Here is a 13485-nt window from a genome sequence, read left to right as displayed (position 1 = left end):
TAGGTAAACCCTAATTCTAGAACCGTCCCAGATCATGATAATCTCATCCATAACTGACTCCCCCGAATCACGGATATAATTATGGAAAAGATATTTACTTGACAGCTAAGCAACCGCCGTACCGGGAACAAAGGCATTCGCACGCCGCATACCGCACACAAGAACACGCATACGCACAATGGTGATTGTCCGCATACATTCGCGGTGCGCCTGCGGGTTGCGGTATCATTATGTCCCCCTAGTTTGATGTTATATGGCGCGAGGCGTATGATATCAAACTATTAAGCGAAAGAAAAAACAAGAAAACGGCTAGCATTTAATATTCCGCGTGCGCCTCGATGCCATTAAATGCCTGTCACAATCGCAGAAGCCCATTCGGCGGACATGACATAAAGTGGCAGTGTGTCAGGCGCGTGCCAACCATGCGCGTACATGTAATCATACCCAACTGGCATCCACGCGCATAAATAAAGTGCTGGCTGTCGATAAAGTGTACAGCCACGATCACACCACTCCATCCAATCTGCCCTATAAATACTCCATTTCGCAGCTCATTTCCACTTTCCTGCTTCAAGCTTCCTCGTTACGCTGCCAATTTGAATTCCGATCAAAAATCGAACATTCCGGCCACCATTTAAAGGTTAGTATTCATCCGATTACTCCCAGAAAATGACTAAAGCTAACGAGACGTATGTAGATAGCGTAGAGTCTGTTATAGAGCAGAAGCACATAGATTACTTAGTGAAACAGTATCCTCCCTTAGCCAAGTACAATCCGGTGCCCCCTTTGTCCAATCAGCGAGCCCACGAGCCACCGGAGAAAAAGGTGGCTATTTACGAACATGCTTTTAAGCATGGAAACTTTAGGGTTCCTCCCACTGATTTCTTCCTGGGCGTGCTAGATCATTTTAAGGTCGGATTAGGTCAGTTACACCCTTACGCTATAGGAAAAATAGTCTTGTTCGAGATGTGGTGCGTTGCACTCAAGAAAGTGCCCCTGGTGAAGGTGTTTTGCCATTTATACCGACTAGCCCACCACCACAAATCATGGTTCACCTTCTTCGCTCGTCAAAACTTCACCAAGACCCCAAAATCGAATGCGGGGAATTGGAAAGAGACATTCTTTTTCGTCGACCAAATTGTGGTGAGTGCAAACTTCCCGCAAACGCTGATATGGTTCGAGAAGGTGGAGAAGGATGTAAACAAGACCCCCGCCCTGGATGAGGATGAAAGGAAACTATTAGCGGAGTGTGCAAACGCACAGCTAGTGCATCGATCATATGGGAACGTAATGCTGCGGCTAGGGAAGATATCCGCACACTGGCCATGGGAGGATGTGCGCCCAGCCATAGTCGGACCGGATGGAAAGGGTAGGAATAGTATAATCGCGTACTAAACTGTTTTTGTATGTATATTATCTAACGCATGCGCGTATCTTTACAGAAATGAGGATGAAGAAGGTGCTGACTGCGGAAGAGATTGCGGGAATCTCCTTCCGCAAGCAAGATGTGAACGTACAGCTAGAGCAGGAGAAAACTAGTGAAAACGTGGAGCAATCGCCGGCGGCATCTGGCAACAAACGCAAAGCAGCTGAGACCTCTGCGGCTCAGCAGAAGAAGAAGAAGATGACTCCCAAACAAAGGGAGGACATGCGGGACGATAACTTTGTTCCAATCGAGCCACGCTCCGCAGAACTACTTCCCCCCATCACTGGTAAGCGTCCATTCCTTGCGTATTCACCGCATAATAAAGTTCATGTTATAACTATTTACTGATATGCAGAGCATGTGGAGGAGACGCAGCCGTCCACCCCGCGGGTCAACCCAGATCTCCAAGCTACCGCCACATCAAAGGATAAGACAATACACGTGGATTCCGATTCCACACCAACTCCTCCACAAGGTAGCTTCCGCGTTGCCAACCTCAGCCAACTCACACAGTCTTCCGCAGAAAATGCCGCAGAGCAGTCTGCGTTTCTGCAGCAAATCTTTCCGGACGAATTCCGCGAGCAACTGGCCGCTCTACCGTTTAACCAGGCACACAATGCCTTCATTCAAAACGGCCTTGTATTTTTCGGCATGTTTGCGGATCAGGCCCGCCGCTCTTCCAACATATACCAGCTAGCTTTGCGCAAAGAGGTAGAGCTAGGACTTCTGCAGGCGGGTGTAGATCAGGTCAAGAAGGATAGGGATGCTGCTGAGGAGGCGCGTAAGGCGGTTGAGTCGACCGCGAATGAAACCAAAGTCGCGCTGATTGAGGAAAGAAAAAAGAGCCGTGAGCTGGTTGGTGCGGTCGAGCAGGCGAAGGGGGATGCAGAACGTTTGCGGTCGGAGCTTGAGAAAGTTACGAGGGAATGGGATGACGCGGTAACCAACCGCGAGCTGGCAGAGGCGAATCTGGCGAAGCTGCGCACCGCACTCCCTACCATTGCGCAAAAGGTGATGGACTCAGAGCCTGTGTCCGACTAGTTCAATGCCTACGTTGATGCAGTCAGGGACCATGAAATCAACAAGGCTGTGCAGGAGGTAATCCAAGCTTGCGGTCTAACACCGCCGTTCCCCGACATCGTTCAAAAGAAGCTAAAAGAGGGAACGGCTACAGCGTTAATGGAGGCGGAAGAAGCCATCAAGTCCATCCCTATCCCCCTAATCAACGCATTCGCTGCGGACCCAAACATGTCGATCGATGGGTTTTTAAAGGAGGATTATTAGTGTTGGATTGCGCCGTAAGTCCTATGCTTAGGCAGGTATTTGTATTTTTGCAGCCCTAAGTCCCGTGTTGGGCAGGCGTTACAAACAATTACCTCTTATGTAACAACTTAATTTGATGTATATATATTCCTGATATGCATGCGTAGTGTGTTTATTTTGTTTATATATCGCGAATCAAAACAAAATGTGAACCGCATGCCCATGCGCATAGTTAACCAAAACTCATGCGTATGCGGGTATTACTGCGTAAAATAAACCAATACTTTTAACAATTACCCTTTAATAATTTAGACTCGAAAGCTACTGCGTTAACGCTTTGTCATGTACTAGAGGTGCACTATAGCTGTATGGTAAGCAACGCAACTAAAAACAAGCCAATGTTTTTATGCTTTGAGTTCCTCAAGCAAACCAATGCGAGAGTAATTACGCACAAGCAAACCAATGCTTGTAATTTTTTAAGTCGACTTTGCAGCCATCTAGTCTGCGTGGTGCTTGGCTAGGGGAAAACCAATTCCTTTTGCCTGCCGTTAACGTCTAGCCTTGTAACCAAACAGGCTTCTGCCGCACGGGGGCTAGAGGACACCCCTTAAGTAGGCAGGAACCGCATACAAAAAAAAAAGGATTTAAACAACAAAAGTATGCGCGAGTAAATATTTAATTGGCATTAATCACAATTACAACCGCGACACATCCAAATGGACGAAAAATACATAGAAAAAATAATGTGCTACAATAAACTGGAGTGATCAGGTCCACCTAGCTACATATAACATTTTTTTAATAACGTCGCATGCCAAGTGCGTTTCACAGGTTTTCCATCTAGTGTCTCGAGATGATACGCCCCGGTATTGTTTGCCTTCGCTACCCTGTATGGACCTTCCCAACGGGGGCCCAGTTTCCCAGTATCCTCCGCATGACTTGCGTCGTTTTGACGCCAAACCAAGTCACCGCACTTGTAAGAGCGCGAACGCACACGCTGATTATAGTACTTTGCGATTTTTTGCTTGTTATTTGCTTCGTTGACAGCCGCAGAGAGTCTGCGCTCTTCCAGCAAATTAAGATTTTCCCGCAAAGCTTCAGAGTTATTTTGTTCATCAAAATTTTGTATGCGGAACGTTGGTACCCCAATTTCTGCGGGTACAACAGCTTCTGATCCATAGACCAAACTGAACGGGGTCTCACCAGTGCTTGCTTTGGGTGTTGTTCTATGCGCCCATAAAACCTTCGGTAGTTCATCCACCCAACCAACACGACCATGACCCAACCTAGCTTTGATTCCAGCTACTATATCCCGGTTGGTGACTTCGCACTGGCCGTTCGCCTGCGGATGCGCGACAGATGTAAAAGTTTAATTAATATTAAGCTCCGCGCACCAGCTGCGGAAAGGGTCACCCGCGAACTGCGTACCGTTATCGCTAACAATTTCGTTTGGTATACCAAATCGACAGACGATGTCTTCCTATACAAAATTTCGCACCCTTTTTCCTGAGATTGCTGCCAGCGGTCTCGCTTCGACCCACTTTGTGAAATAGTCGATTGCAACAATCAAGAATTTGATGTTTCCTGCGTGTGCAGAATGTGCGTAAGGTACTGATGTGAGTAACATGTTAAGAAAATAAATGATAAAAATTACCTCGGCCTTTTGGGAATGGTCCGACTATGTCGATTGCCCATTTGCAGAATGGCCACGGTGAGGAGACTGGTATCATTGGATGCGCAGGTGCTCTGCTAATAGGTGCATGTATTTGGCATGATTCACATTGCTTAACTATGCGCGCAGTATCCGCGTACATGGTGGGCCAATAATATCCTAGCCGCATTATTTTTGACACAATGGACCTGTGCCCCGAATGGAGTGCGCATGCACCCTCATGCACCTCGCGTACAACTTCCTCCATCTCTTTCGGGCCAATGCACCTTAAGTGCGGTCCCAAATAATTCTTTCGATATAGGACGTTACCCTCAAGGGCATACAGCGGTGCCTTAACGGGGACTTTCTTTGCATCAGCGGAATCTGCAGGAGAAGTGCCATCCTGCAGAAAAGCCACGATGGGCGTTATCCATGTTGAGCTTGATTCCTCAACTGGTGCCACTAAAGGCATCATAACAATGGATTTCGCATTGAGTTCTTCTATTAGAACTTTCTTCCCCATATGATCAAAAGCCAAGGCAGCCAGTTTGCTTAGCGCATCCGCTTTCTTATTTTGCCCCCGCATTACGTGGGAGATTTGAAAAGCTTCAAACTGGTCAGCGAGGTTGTGAACAAGTGATAGATATTGCTGCATGGCTATGTCATGCGCTTCGAAATCTCCGCTGACTTGACTGCATACTAGCTTTGAATCCACATAAGCGTGCAAAATTTTAACATTTAACCTATGCGCAATGCGCATACCTGCTAACAGAGCCTCATACTCTGCTTCGTTGTTTGTAACAGCAAAATTAAACCGCAGTGCGTATGTATGCTCTTCGCCATCCGGGCCTGTTAAAATTACACCCGCACCTGCACCAGATGTGTTGCATGCACCATCGGTGTACAATTCCCATGGTGACAAAGTTGGTGCAGGTGGATCCTGATGTTCTGCTGATGCCTCGACCTCTGCAGGTAATTCTGCTAGGTAATCAGCAAGTATTTGACCCTTAACCGCACTGCGCGAAGAAAAATTTATTTCATGTTCACCTAATTCAACTGCCCACTTAGCCATTCGGCCAGAAATCTCAGGCTTGTACAACACCTGAAAGAAAAATGATTGCGTTAGTCAATGCGGTAACCCCGGTCATTGCCGCAAAGTAGGCGTTTACCAACCTGTTTGATTGGTTGATCAGTTAGAACCACGATTGGATGTGCTTGAAAATATCGGCGCAAACGCCGCACCGTATGGACCAGCGCATATACAAGCTTTTCTATTGGTGAGTAGTTTACTTCGCTTGATGTCAGCGTCTTGCTTACGAAGTAGACCGACATTTGTGTCTGAGAAAAACCTCAGTCGTTAAATTTCTGCGATATAAATAAAGCATGTAAATTAATGGATTACCTTTCCGCGATCCGCGATGAGGACTGAGCTGACAGCTTCCTTCGATGCCGCGAGGTACAGCGTTAGCGTTTCTCCTGATACTGGCGCAGTAAGTGTTTGTAATTCTGCAAGCACCTTTTTCATCTCCTGAAAGGCTGATTCCGCTTCCTGAGTCCATACGAAGTCTTTTTTCTTCAAACAATTTTTCAAAGTATTGAAGAATGGCAACTGTCGTTCTGCGGCTTTCGACAGGAACCGTGTGATAGCCGCAAGCTTCCCCGTTAGACTCTGCACATCTTTCTTTGTCTTCGGAGATGGCAAATTATCAATGGCTTCAATCTTTTTGGGATTGGCCTTGATACCCCGCGCTGTCACCACATGACCTAAAAACTTGCCTTCCTCCTCCCCGAAACTACATTTTAGCGGGTTAAGCTTCATGTTGATCCTGCGCAGAGATGCAAATGTTTCCAGGATGTCCGCGAGCATGTCTTCCTCGGTGTTACTTTTAATTACCAAGTCGTCGACGTACGCTTCAAGATTTCTACCGATTTGGTGCTTGAATGCTGCGTCAATTACACGCTGATAGGTCGCGCCAGCATTCTTTAAACCGAAAGGCATCTTCGTGTAACAATAAATACCCTGCGGCGATGAAAAGCAGTCTTGTCCTCATCTTCCGCAGCCATTAAGATTTGGTGATAACCCTTGTACGCATCCAGAAAACACTTGTACCTAAATCCCGATAGTGATTCTACCTTCCAGTCTATCTCCGGGAGAGGGTAATTGTCCTTGGGACATGCCTTATTGATATCTTTGAAATCAACGCACATCCTCCAGTTACCGTCAGCCTTTTTTACCAATACAGGATTTGAAACCCATGTCTGATAACGCACTTCCCGCAGAATGCCTGCTTTGACAAGGTTGTCCACCTCTGCGCACAACCAATCACTGCGGTCTAGGGCCATATGCCGCTTCTTTTGCCTAACAGGTGTCAATGATGGATTAACGTTTAACTTATGTTCCGCAATCTCCCGCGGAACCCCTGTCATGTCTGACTCGCGCCATGCGAAAATATCTGCGTTAGCTGACAGTATTCCATGCAACTTGCCCTTCGTTTCGGCTGACAAGCCTGCGCCGATTTTAATTCGCTTATCCGGATGCAAGCGATTTTCTATTACTGCACAGTTTGCAAGTTGCTCTCCTACGCTAGGAGCGCTTACAGACGCGACAGAGCCACACAGCTCGGTTGCTTGATGTGACGCAACTGTGGCAACGCCTCCTACTGTGGGAAACTTAATCAAACCATGCACTACCGATGGGATAATGTTAAAACACCGTATGAAGTTTCTCCCTAGCAGTGCGTTATATCGTGAAGTTGAACGAACCACATAAAAATCGACCAATTCACGCCTGATCATCTGCGGGTTCCTGTCATCCACAAGCTCTATCATTAATTCTATTCGGCCTAGCGGCCACGAGTTTTCTCCAGAAAACACTGATAGCGTAATATCAGGCTGACGTAACTGCGCTTTGACTTCTGTCGGAAGGAAACGATAACAATGCTCATACATAATATCAACACCGCTGCCAGTGTCAACATGCATGCGCTTAACCTGGATTCCGCAATCGGGGATGCGACACTTGATGATAATGGGCTCATTAATAGAATCAATTGACATTACAGGAGGGAAAGTGATCGGGAGAAGCTCCCAATCCTGGTGATCGTTGTACTTTCTCCGCTGGCTGATTTTCTCTGCGTCAACCATGTTAATGGTTAAGTCGGCATTTTTCGCTTTGTCAACTTTCTGCCACGCGAAAGTCTTAGACTTCGGAGCCTCTTCTGCGGCATTTCCCTTGTCCTTTTTAGGTGGTTTTAGATGATCCAATTTGCCTGCGCGAAGCGCTTCCAGAACCCGTTCCATCAAATTTTTACACCGATTGGTGTCGTGACCATAATCGTCATGAAATTCACAATACTTTGTTTTGTCTCGCTTGCCAAATTCTGTAAGCGGAGTTGGAACCGCGAAGGTCGCGCATACTGGCTCCGTTGCCAAAATTTCCTTGGGCGTTTTGGACAAACTTTTGAGTAGCGCATAGTTCTGATTATTGATGCCGCGCTGATTATTGTTTCGATAATTGCCACTTGATTTCCCTTTATCATTCCTGATGGGACCACCGCTAGGATACCTTCCACGAGAGTTGTTACCGCGACTTTGATCGCGCGAATGATCATCATCGTCCTTTCTCTCGTTGCGTGAACTAGCTGTTGGAATGTCATTATCTTCGCCACTCCGCATATAGTCGTGGCATTCATTAAGCGCCTCAGCATAAGTTGTTGGGACTGTATGGCGCAGACGCCTTACCAGTGTTGGATGACGTTCTGAGTTTATACCATGTATGAGTCCGGAAATCTGTTGCTCTGGTTTGAGATCTGGTATACGCAGGCACTCATTAGTATACCTTGTGAGAAATTCGCCCAAAGATTCCTTGGGCTTCTGCACGATGTCATGGCATTCAATGTGAGTGCGCTTGCGTGGTCTCTGATTCTGATATTGCAGTAAAAACTTCGTCCGCAGATCCATAAACCCGGCAATACTACCTGCCAGCAACTTATTAAACCACTCACGAGCAATACCCTGTAGTGTCATAGGAAATATATGACACGCAACCGGATCCACCCAGCCTTGAGTGCGCATTGCGCCTTCGAAGTGCTGTAAAAAATCATCTGGATCGGTCAGGCCATTGTAAGTACCCAACGTGCTAGGTATCTTTGGTACTGATGGAAACGGGTATGCGGATATATGCGGAGGAAACTTGTCAAAGGTAGTCGGTAGCTCGAAGGGTGGTTTAACAGGATCCCCTTTCAAATTTGCAAAGAAACGCTTCATCATGTCCTGAACAAAGTCAGGTTGTGAAAATAAGTGAACCATATCGGGAGGTGCGGCCTGCATGAATTGACTTGCAAGATTTGCCTGCCCTTGAACATTTTGCCAAGTTTGACCTTGCGTCTGCGGATATAACCAAGGCTGCTGCGTTGGAAAAGAGGGATAACTTGAAGACGCAGAGTACACAGGTGGCTGTAAAGGAAGCGAAACCTGTGGCGCAGATATCTGCAAAACTTGAGGATACACACTTAAAAGCCCAACTGTATGCGCTGTGCTTTGCTGCTGCGCTGTTATCGGCGCCCAATGAGAGTTCGCATCTGGGATGACCCCAAATCCCCAACTATTAAGTAACGCCTGCGCATCCGCAGGAGTTAAAAATTGTGAAACTGGGCGCGGTGGTTGCCAAGGTTGCAACGGTGTAAATGACGAATTCTGCTGAATGCTCTGCGTATGCAGAGGTATTGAAACAGTGGTACTGTAAATAGGTACCTGGCCGTAGCAAACCACATGCGGCCCCGTTGTTCCACCGCCAGTGCCTGCAAAGATGACCCTTGGATCCACTGACGAAAAGTCCAGCCGCGTGGTTGTGACTGGTGAGTTTGCTCTTGGCGGTGTGACCCCGTCTGAATATATCGGCTTGTACCTCTGAAAGGGTTCGCCGGATATAGGTGGAGGGTATATCGTGTATCCCGCCTGAGTAGCGGCCCCCGTAGTCATAACCGGTGTATGTTGACTACCAGACGGTGTGATAATGCTAAAAACGAACATATATTTCATAGCATTATTCCTCAAGAAAGACAAGCTTTTAGTTGCAATTGTTCTATTTACAAGTGATAATCGTTTAAATAATAAAAGGTGAAGACAAAAGACAAATTCGACGAATTGAAGACGCAAACGACCAAAAAGCTCAAAAGAACAAAAGACAATCAAAAAGGTTCCAATTATTGATAAGAAACGTCTCGAAATTACAAGAGTACAAGATTCAAAACGCAAAGTACAAAATATAAAATTGTACGCAAGGACGTTCGAAAATCCGGAACCGGGACCAGAGTCAACTCTTAACGCTCGACGCAACGGACTAAAAATTACAAGTTAACTATGTATATAAATATAATATAATATATAATTAATTATATTAATTATATATATATTATATTTATATATAAAAAACCGTCGGCAGAGAAAACTCCAAGGACTGAGCTGTAAATACATTCTCCGCGACTCGCGGAGTTTGAAGAGGCTTTTGCCGCGAGTCGCGGAGCCCCAAATTTCAACTCTGGCTATAAAGCAAACCGAATTCTGATCAAAATTTCATATTCAATATCTATCTCTCTCTCAATATATACGTAATATATATATATAATTTATATTTTAATTTTAATTTTAATTTTAAATCCTAATAATAAGGGTATGTTAGCGAATGTTGTAAGGGTGTAAGTCGAAATTCTGTCCGTGTAACGCTACGCTATTTTTAATCATTGTAAGTTATGTTCAACCTTTTTACATTAATGTCTCGTAGCTAAGTTATTATTATGCTTATTTAAAACGAAGTAATCATGATGTTGGGCTAATTACTAAAATTGGGTAATTGGGCTTTGTACCATAATTGGGGTTTGGACAAAAGAACGACACTTGTCGAAACTAGACTATGGGCTATTAATGGGCTTTCTATTTGTTTAACTAAATGAAAGTTTGTTAATGTTAATATAAAGATTTACAATTGGGCGTCCCTATAAATTACCATATACACTCGATCGGACACGATGGGCGGGGTAATTATATGTACGAATAATCGTTCATTTAACCGGACACGGGAATGGATTAATAGCCACTAGAATAATTAAAACAGGGGTGAAATTACATTCAAGGGTAATTGGTGTAATTGTTAACAAAGTAGTAAAACCTTGGTTTACACGCAGTCGATAACCTGGTGTATTCATTAAACAAAGTATTAAAACCTTGTTACAATTCGAATCCCCAATTAGTTGGAATATTTAACTTCGGGTATAAGAATAATTTGATGAGGACACTTGCACTTTATATTTATGACTGATGGACTGTTATGGACAAAAACCAGACGGACATATTAAATAATCCAGGACAAAGGACAATTAACCCATGAGCATAAAACTAAAATCAACACGTCAAACATCATGATTACGGAAGTTTAAATAAGCATAATTCTTTTATTTCATATTTAATTTCCTTTATTTTATATTTAATTGCACTTCTAATTATCGCACTTTTATTTATTGTTATTTAATCGCACTTTTAATTATCGTACTTTTTAATTATCGCAATTTTATTTTATCGCACTTTTATTATTCGCAATTTCATTATCGTTATTTACTTTACGCTTTAATTTAAGTCTTGTATTTATTTTATATTTTACATTAGGTTTTAACTGCGACTAAAGTCTTAAAATCGACAAACCGGTCATTAAACGGTAAAAACCCCCCTTTATAATAATAATATTACTTATATATATATTTGTATTTTTAATAAAAGTAAACTAATATAGCGTTGAGCTTTGTTTAAAGATTTCCCTGTGGAACGAACCGGACTTACTAAAAACTACACTACTTTACGATTAGGTACACTGCCTATAAGTGTTGTAGCAAGGTTTAAGTATATCCATTCTATAAATAAATAATATCTTGTGTAAAATTGTATCGTATTTAATAGTGTTTTCTGCTAAAATTAATAACTATTTTATATACACCTCGCATAACATCAAGTATTTTTGGCGCCGATGCCGTGGATTATCTTAAAAGCCGGAAGCGCAACGCTAATATAAAAAAAAAAAAAAGATTTTTAGTTAACTTTTATTAAAATTCGTTTTTGTAAAAATACGTTTTAATTATTCAAAAATATAAAAAGAAAAACAAAAATATATGTATTTTTAAGATTTTGTTAAATATTTAAGTTTTATAAGTTTCTTTATTTTTATTTTAGTTTATAAAAATATAAGTTTTATTTTAAAATCTTTTATTTATTTAAAAACAGAAAACAGAAAATAAAAAAAAAAATAAAGAAAAAACGCGTAAAAATTCAAACCTGTCAGCTGAATTCTGGAACTCCGCGACTCGCGGGGTTTGATGCAATAAATGCCGCGACTCGCGGAGGGTATCTGACAGGCGACAGGAAGCCCTAATTCAGCATTAATTACGGTTTATAATTAATTATAATTATTATTTAAACCTAATTATTATTATTATTATTGTTATTAGTTTTATTTTTATTTTTATTTTTTATTTAATTTATGTATTTAGTATTAATTAGTTTTATTAAATTGTAAAATTAATAGTTTTATAAAATAAATAATATAAAAATAATATTTTTATAAAAATTGTACTTTTTACAACTTTTTGTATATTTTTATATTTTGTACTTTTTTAATCGTTGTAGCGTAATATTTGTATTTTTAGCTCATATTTAATTTTAAACTTAGTTTTTGCTATAGTTATTTTTACTCCTAGATTTTTAGGCTTTGCCGTAGAATTCCTTAAGTGCTTTTTCTTTAGACTAAGATTTAGGTGCTTTAGAATTTTGCGACGCCATTTTAAGTTTTAGTTTCTTTTTAAGTTATTTCCATTTGGGATTTAGTTTTTCCTGTAAGCTTTAATATTTTTAGACACCTTTTACTATGTATCAATTATCATTCCAATAAGTAATTTCAATTTGCGATTATAATTTTAAGTTAGTTGTAGTAATAAGGTTAGGTTAGTCAAGTATTTTTAAGTTTTTATAAGTTTCTTTTATTTTTCCGTCACCTTTTATTTTTCAACCATTTTTTCTTTTTCGACCTTTTGCGACGAACTCTTTTTCTCTCTTATTTCTCGCCATTCTAGTTTTTAGGACTTAAAATTTTTTCTACTTCTTATCTAAATTTCTTAAAATTACGAAAATTTATTTTAAGTGGTTAAATTGATAGACATCAAAATTTTCTGGTTCGTAGTAATAGTTGGATTTGTACGTGGACCGGGTTATTGGAGCCAAACAGTCCTCAATTATATTGAGACCAAACGAATCCTGCCCCTCTGCTGCATATTTTGGCTATTCGAAACGTGGGCAAAATCAGAAAAGTCTATTGATTGGATAACTTATTATAATTTTTCTTTCCTTTTAAAAACTAATAGGATATTCAGTGAATGCACCGAGCAAGACGTTCATCACCTTTTGTACGTTCACCACCTGTAACTAGATCAAGACATCGTTTAACAAATATAACCGCCGTTGATTTTTATTTAGAATCGTCATCCAGTCAACCAAGTACTTCAGTTCAAATTTCCGATAATCCATTTTTTGAACCCAACCTCACAATTAAGAATCCGGAAAATATTCAGGAACGGTTCATAGATCCTGAACCATTAAACTTTCCTCCGGAACCACCAATCATTCAAACAGAGATTGTTGAGGAACGAACTATTAAATCAGAATCATCTAGTGATACCGATTCAACAAATTCAATTATGAAGAATCTGGAACCTTTAAGTATGGAAGACCGAATGAGAGCTAAACGCACTGGCCAAGGTCACGCAATTACTCATCCAGACATTAATGCGCCAGATTATGAAATCAAAGGACAAATTCTACACATGGTGACTAATCAATGCCAATTTAGTGGTGCGCCGAAGGAAGATCCAAATGAACATCTACGTACCTTTAATAGGATCTGCACACTATTTAAAATCCGAGAAGTGGAGGATGAACAGATATATCTCATGTTATTTCCCTGGACTTTAAAGGGAGAAGCCAAAGATTGGTTGGAATCGTTACCTGAAGGGGTGATTGATACATGGGATGTTTTAATTGACAAATTTCTTAAACAATTCTTTCCTGCATCTAAAGCCGTAAGACTTCAAGCAGAAATTGTCACGTT

This window comes from Rutidosis leptorrhynchoides, chromosome 9 (assembly GCF_046630445.1).
Source record: "Rutidosis leptorrhynchoides isolate AG116_Rl617_1_P2 chromosome 9, CSIRO_AGI_Rlap_v1, whole genome shotgun sequence".
Lineage (NCBI taxonomy): Eukaryota > Viridiplantae > Streptophyta > Magnoliopsida > Asterales > Asteraceae > Rutidosis > Rutidosis leptorrhynchoides.
This window is presented reverse-complemented; position numbering follows the sequence as displayed.